An 8,136-nucleotide genomic window follows, 5' to 3' on the forward strand; every position below is an offset into this window, starting at 1 on the left:
ATATTAACAAGTAATAAATATTAAAAATATATAAAAACTATACAAAATTACTGAACAAAATTCAAAGTATAATGAGATTCCTATGATGTAGCATATACAACTTAGAGTATTGTATACGACGTATCTCCCTGAGTTTTCGACAAAATCTTTCAGTATTGATCTTAAACTCATTTTCAACTACAGCAGAATTCATTTCATCAGAATTGAGCTACCTCCTCGAAAAGGAAATAGCAATATATTTGGAACGAAGCCATAGGTGTAAATTAAAAATTATTAAAAATGTGGGGTGGCCTCCAGCCGTAAATGTGGTATTGGTTAATTAGAATAGGTGTTTGGACAAAATTTCATATGCAAATATCATAAAAGTTAATTGCCCTACGAAGATAAGTGTCATAAACTTTTTTATAGTACGTTAAACTAACTTAATTTTGAGTGTAGGTATATATCTTTAAGTTTAATAGTTCCCGATATAAAATTTTTAGTCAATCAAAACTTTTATCCGAATAAAAAGAAATCAACATTTTCCGAATTTATTATGCCATATGTTATAAAAACTACTACTCCTACGAAGATAAAAATCATAAACTACTTCATAGCATATTGAACTCTTTAATTTGAAATGAAATGGTCCCGGAGATATGAAATTTACAAAATAAATTCACTACTAATCTTTCAGTGTATTTTTTATAAATGTTGCTTTTTAAAAAGCTATATCTGGGGAACTATTCAACGTAAATAGTTCTATTAAGGCTCATATTTTAGCAAATTTACTCTACTTTTAATGGTGGTTTGTTAGCTTCAAAAGAAAAATTAATTTTTTTTAATGATTTAAAACAGCCGTAATTTTTTATTGCTCTGAACTATGCTTGCAAGAATCATCAATTTTGACTAGTAACTACAAACAGTTTTCATAGGTGTAATAAAAAATTGGGGTGAAATAAGTTTTTTCTCCTCTTGAACTAAGACAATGCACTACACTGGGTTTTATAATCATATCCCTTTTTCCATAATCATATACAATTTATTATCATAGCCCCTCCCCTCCTCCCTCAACTCTGATTAATGTACTAACCAAACCGAATTTACTTTCATTAGCATATTAATTAATGTTTTCCCAAAAAACATACGGTTAATCACCCTGGACTGGTAAATCAGCTTCTGGTCTGACTCAGATGCAGCCTTCATGTCGCGCCGTTTTCTCTCTTTTGAGGCCAATGGTACATTTTTTGGATGTAAGTTACTACTAGAATCCTAAATTAGAAATCAGAGACTTATTCGACATAGAACTAAAATAATGGAAGATCGTTGATAGAGCACTTGTAATACTAAAAGAAAAATGGTCCGAGAGCGGTCAAAATAACTCAAATAGTAAACTATACATTGAGATAGTAAACTATAGATTGTGATAGTAAATTATAGATTGTGATATTAATTAAACTATTTATTTCTCTAATTTTCGATTTTTTAGTGTGTACTGTATTTTTATTTTTTATTTGTTATTATTTCTGTTTTCATTAATCCTTTATCTTTTTTAGCCCTGATGAAGCCCTGCAACGTGGGGTGAACCGTTAGCTCATAGTAAACAGTCTCATTACTATTTAAGTTATTACTAAAATAATAACATGCAAATATAGGAAAATGTTTTGTATACATATAAGTATTTCTCCCCTCCCCTAATTCAAATAATAGCCAAGAATAAAGATTTATATCAATTATTCATAAGTCTGCCAACAGAAACGGTATTTCTGTCTTGTTCGCTTGGGTCCATGGGCACTGCCAGTAACGAACTGGTTCATCACGCAGCAAAGGTCGGGATTTGTGAAGGAATTCCACACCGTGGAGTGCCTGTTGATGACTTCATTGCCCTCATTAGCAGATAATTAAATTGAAATGGCATCAAATGTGGGCAAATGTTACTGACAATTATGAGGAATTAAAAGTGACGTCTCCTCTTGGATATTATCACCTTGAAATGTGCGCAATGAGAAGGTTATTTTGACGTGCCTTCGAATAGTTCATACGCGCCTGACCCACGGTTACCTTATAGCCCGCGATTCTGCACCTGTATACCAGACTTGCGGAACGCGACTTACCGTAAAATGTATCTTAACCGAATGTCAAGAATACGACTACATCAAATCTTTGTATGAATTACCAGCATATCTCCATTCAATTGTGCTGGATAATAAATAAATCTGTAGATAAACTTTTCGAATTTCTGAATTACTCAAAACTTTACCATAAAATTTGATAACATTTTACCTCAAGTTCTCAATTTTCAATAGTTATACATTTAAGCAGAGTTAATCGGGCGCGGCTGATCTGACAAGCACAGGATTCGGTTTTTTTGCTGCCCCTTCCAAAAAGACGCCGAGTGTGACCCCTACCTCCCAGTAGTTTCCTAACTTTGTGGTGTGGTTCCAACCCGCCCAGTCAGTTCATCTTCTGCCGTCAAGAAAGGGTCACACGTGTTCTGATTTTACAGGCTCACCGCCCCCAATTACGTTACAAACCTAAAGTCAATATTTTTCACTTTAGATAGTAAATTCAAGCACTTCTCTGTTTTTTGATACTTGTGTTAAAGTCATTTTCGTCAGGTATCATTACCGTTTATGAATGGGGATCGTGTGCCTGTCAGGCTCACTGCGCCTTTCTGGTTCATCGCTCCTCTTTCCAAGATTTTTTTATGAATTCGTTACTTCTGTATTTCTTTGATAAGGATATTCTGTAGGGGGATCACAATATTCCGGCCTTTTTGGTTTCAACGACAAAAAATGCTGGCAACGTATGTCACATACATAAATAATTGTGTACTCCTGGTTTCTTCTGTGCTCGGAATCAAATCCATTGATAAAAGTACTGGAGAAAAAAAGAAACCTGAGGTCATAACGTATTATAATGCTCACAAAACTTGAGGTGACACCGCTAAACAAATGTGATTCAATGATGTTCAGCCTGTTCTTGCGATCCTTCATCGGCTTTGATGGACGATGACTCCAACTTATTTCTATTCCCCACACATTTCAACTCCATGTCTGACCCCTTTTTGAATTTGTTTCGAGGATAAAAGGTCCTATTTTGATTTCTATTCATAACCATGATATGCGAATTCCGCGTTTTGACTTTTTTTGGTTTTTGTTCCTAAATAAATAATGAGAAATGTTTTAAATTTATTTTATATTTTTCCCTAATTGTCTACATCCTCAAGATGATCGGTAATTTTTGGTTTAATTAAATAAGGCGATTTAGGGGCTTCACGAAATTTTATATCTGATTTTGAGAATGACCGCGCCCTACGAAGGGTTAAATTCGGCAATGAACACAAAATTAAAAAATTAAGGCAATAAGGATTTTAAAATTTCGGATTTTAAGGAAATAAAGTCTAATAAAAATTTCAATAATGACCTCGAAGTGGTCAACGCCTTAAAATAATAATAATAAAAAAGATTTGTATATCATAAAATAGAAACATTTTTTTCTTAATTTTAGGTTTGAGTAATAAATTAATGGTTTAATGTCATATTTTCTGGAATAGGTCACAGGTTAATTTCATATAGCGAATAACAAAGTATTAAATATTGAAATATTTAAAATTTAATTGTGATTGACTGGAAACATTTTGATTTCATTTTCTTCTGAATATTTAAATTTAATCCGTAGGCCTACCAGGTAGTTAGAAATCCAGTACACGAAACAGGTAGAACTCGTTTCTGGTATTCTTTTTTCCTACATCCCAAGATCCTGCATATTGTCACCCGTCCCACCTTAAAAGTAAACTTATAAACATGATTCAACCACCAAAGAAATTTTTAACGGATACTTGCAACTATAATTTAAAAATACAAATAAAGTTGAAATTATTTTATTTATTCCACAGCAGAGACCCTCTCTGATGATTGCCGCCTTTCTCTACTATAACTATAATATTTGTGAAAACCTATAAAAAATATCTTGTTAGGTATCTCTAAAAAGAAAATAAATAAATAAATAAAATAAGGTTGGAAGTTATTTTAATTAATTACATATTATATTGGACGATTATAAATATTATTTTACTCAATCACAAAGGTTCATTTCTGAAAATAATCGACCTTACCCAAAATCTAATACAGTCTATTTTTGCTAATGATTTAATTTTTTTTTTTTAAGAAATTCAATTACTTTTTAAACGACTATTAAATATATAATATTTTAGTTATATGCAAATAAAACTTTCTTTGCTCATAAATTATTGTTGGATATTTGAGTTGTATACGAAAACTTAAAGGACTTCAAGGAAAATTTGATATTAATAAATGGTTCATTGGTGAACCCATACACGTCCCGTGACCCTCCGAATGAAACCAAAATTTAAAAGAAAATTATACATAATTATAGCAGTGCATTTTTAGTTATTAAATTATTTGATTGAAAAAATATTTTTATTAAATTAATAATTAATTTTTGTTTCGCTGGGTACGCCCATGGATTAATAGATGATTGAGGTTTCAGTGTTCTTTACAATGGTTCCAACATAGTATTTCTTTTCGTTTTTCTGGTCGATTTTCGAAACATTAAGTGAATAAATTAAATCAAATTGGAAGAAGATACTTGACCGTATGAAGTTGTAGGAAGATAGTCCGGGTGGAAGTCAATAAAGGTACTGAAATAATAGAAAAAACTATTTATTGTTAACCAACATTTCTCCCTATTTTGCAGGTCTTAGCCAGGGCTAAATGAAAACAAGATACAAACCTTGTAAAAATTGTAGAAAAATACTCGCTAGGAATAGTTGTAAATATGGTAAAGAGGTAAGTGTAAAAGGTGAACAGAATGTGAAGTAAATGTGGCAAAGGTGATGTATAGTAAAAAGTTAAAGGAAATATTAAGAAAGTTTACTGTTGTTTAAAGGTAAATCTGTTCTACCTTTTACCATATTTACAACTATTTCTAACCATTATTTTTTATTACTCTAGTTCTGTATTTACAATTTTATCACACCTGGTCGTATTTAATAGTAATTAGTTTCAAATCCACCTATATGTATACTTACTTAAATTATTGTTATTATTTCTTATATATACTTTAAAAAACCAAACATTTTTTTAACATATTTTCCAATTTTCTCTATATATTTATTTTAACGTTCTGTCAATTATTAAAACGTTTGTATCATGTTTTTATTTTGCCCTGACGGAGCCCTCCAAAGTGGGGCGAAACGCTACTTAACAATAAATAGTTTTTCTACTATTTTGGTACCTTCATTAACCGCCTCCCGGTCTATCTTCCAACAATTTAAATTAAAACTGTAATTTTAAATACTTACACCTCTTTAACTCAGGAAGGAGATACACAAGGTTCCGGTAGTGGAGTGACCAGTTTTTTTTATGATAAAATAAAACATAATCCAAAAATAACTTGAGAATTCCGAGGTTACTTTTAATACCATGTTAATCCAAAGATTTATTCATTCATATCATTAGTATGAAGACTTATCTAAACAATTTTGGCAAAATTAATTATTATTATTAATATATATTAAGGCAATCGAAGGAATTACAAACTACCAGATATACATATAACTCCTAAATGTTTGTATTCAATAACTCGTCAGGGTGGTGTATTAAAAAACTATTTCGTTAAAATTAAACTGCATTTATTTATTTTATTGTTATTATTATTTTTAGTTAATATGTATACATGGTATGATTATGTACTTACGTTCTTAATATCTATCAATTTCCCTTCAGTGTGCTTTTTTTTTCAGTAAAAAAAATTATATCAGTTTATTTATTAACTGATGTAATATTTTTTTATTTCTACAATAAACGATTGTTTTTATTATTTAAAAATATTATTTTTAATTTTACTTTTCTTCTTGATTCATTTTTTATAACCGAAACTACACTTATTTTAAGCGCATACTATTTTTTTGTAATTCTGAAAAATCTTCATTTGGATATTTTCCATTACGTATAACCTGAACACCATTTTTAATGTTTGAACCATAAAAATTGGAAATTAAAAATAACAAAAAATCTCAATTCAGATTTAGACAAATCGGAAGACATTTCTTTTGGTACCATTTAATTTGAGTTATTGTAACAAATTCAACTGTATTCTCACGAGATTATGATGCTGTATCCTATTTTTTAAAAGACGCTAGCAATGTAAAATTTAAAGGGCATTTATAAATTTAAATAGAAGATTAATTGCCGGTAATTAAATTTGTTTAAATAACAGTCTATTTGTATATTATATGACTATAGTACGTGTAGAAATTGTCTAAAATTTATTCCATGTCTTTCCAATGGTGCTATAAGTTTTCCTATTTAGAATAAAACAAGATATTCTTCAAATTCCGTTGTTACCCCAACCTATTTAAAAATTAAGATTTTTTGAAAAATATTACTTTAAGCCCTGTCAGACTACTTCAATGAGAATAAGACCTATCTGAAGTCAAAGACCATTTAATTGTACATAGAATTGCCGAGTTGAATAAAAATCGTTAAATTAATTTTCGAGAAAATCGAAAAAATGTAAACAGTATACTTTATAATATAAAGAGGTACTTCCTGACAGTTGATTTTGTCCAAAAAGTTACTGTCACACCCACCTTTAATATCTAATTTCAGTTTCGTAGGAATTTTCGTTTTTGAGCTAGTTCGTTCACAAAATCACAGACCATTTTTCGAGCTATGCTTTTTGGGCTTAAGGGATCTCAAAACAGGTATTTCCGGCGAAAACTCGAATTCAAAATTATTCACGATCGTAATACTTCCCTTTATTATATATTAAATACATAATTAAATAAATGCAAAAATAAATAACTATCTTCAGCTACTCCAAAGCACCTATGCAGCTTTATTTGAACTATTTTTTAATTGTAAAATGAATAAGAATTGTTCATATGCCAAAATATTACTCGTTATAATCATTATGTTGATGGCGTTATGAGGTTTAAGTAACTTGCATAATTCATACTTCATTTTAATTTTTATTCATTTTAAAAATTAAGTGCAAACACAAAATAGACATTTGAATTGAATATGCATTGCCACTAAATAATTGTATTTTTAAAAAAAGGTTTTATGAATTGTAGCCATAATCCATATTTCAATATTGTGGCCAGTGCTATTATAACCTACAGCCATCAACCATGCAATATCTATTTATAAATTTTTTTTATTTAAAATTCTTATTTTCGTGTAACTTAGACTCACCATAATCAAAAACAAAAAGTCGATAAAAAATATATCCTTAGGAAATTAAAGTTATTAAAGGTTTAAATTAAGTTACGTATAAAGCTATTTTTGGTCTTCATTTCAGTAAATATTTTAATGAGTTAGAGTGAAAAAATCTTCCATTGAAATTTTTGTATTATTTTAAACATTTCACATTGTATACAACGTTTCATCCCCGGGCATACTGAAATTCACAGCTAAATTCCAATAATACAAACACCAAAGCAATAATTCAAAAAATTAAATATTGATAAGCAGTCAGTTACCTTATTATTTAAAAAAAAATTTAAATATAATTTCATGTATGATATAACAACTATTCTCCTTTTTAGTCCAGATTTAAGTACAAAAATAGCTATTTTTGGTGTTATTTGTTTCTGATTTTCGTAGGGAGGGGGAGTAAAAAATAATTCGGATTTGTGGTTATATATTTTTTATTTAGCACATTTCTAATAATATGTCTGAAAGTTTATGACCACCACAGTTTTTTGAGAATTAGATACATTTTTTTCTTAAATAAATTTTAAAATGAGACTTTTGACACAACAAAAGAATAGAAAATAAAATTTAATAGGAATGTATGAAAAAAATAGAATTAAGATGATAACTGATGAAATGGACTTTACATACATAACTGATGAGATGAAGTCTAAGGTATCCCAAATTATTTTGTTTATTTGACATCTAAGGATTATTAAGTTCTTAGCCCTCTACAGGTCTTATTTTAAGTCACTTCTAATAGTTTTCATAGTAAAAAGTTTTTATAAAATCATAATTAATCACTGAAGTAAATGAACAATTTGTATTCACTTTTAATTAAAATTTTAAAAATTTACAATGCAATATAGAAACATTTAACTTGTTGCTTTATATATATATGTGTGTGTGTGTGTATGTACAAACAATACAAATA

The 8,136-nt window shown here is 29.2% G+C and overlaps 1 protein-coding gene across 1 annotated transcript in view; it reads right to left on the reverse strand.

Moving 5' to 3' along the window:
• Positions 1 to 8,136, reverse strand: part of LOC106679433 (MFS-type transporter SLC18B1) — a 55,357-nt gene that overhangs the window by 46,616 nt on the left and 605 nt on the right. The window lies entirely within an intron of this gene.

This window comes from Halyomorpha halys, unplaced genomic scaffold (genome assembly GCF_000696795.3).
Source record: "Halyomorpha halys isolate HHAL.00 unplaced genomic scaffold, Hhal_1.1 Scaffold202.1, whole genome shotgun sequence".
Classification (NCBI taxonomy): Eukaryota; Metazoa; Arthropoda; class Insecta; order Hemiptera; family Pentatomidae; genus Halyomorpha; species Halyomorpha halys.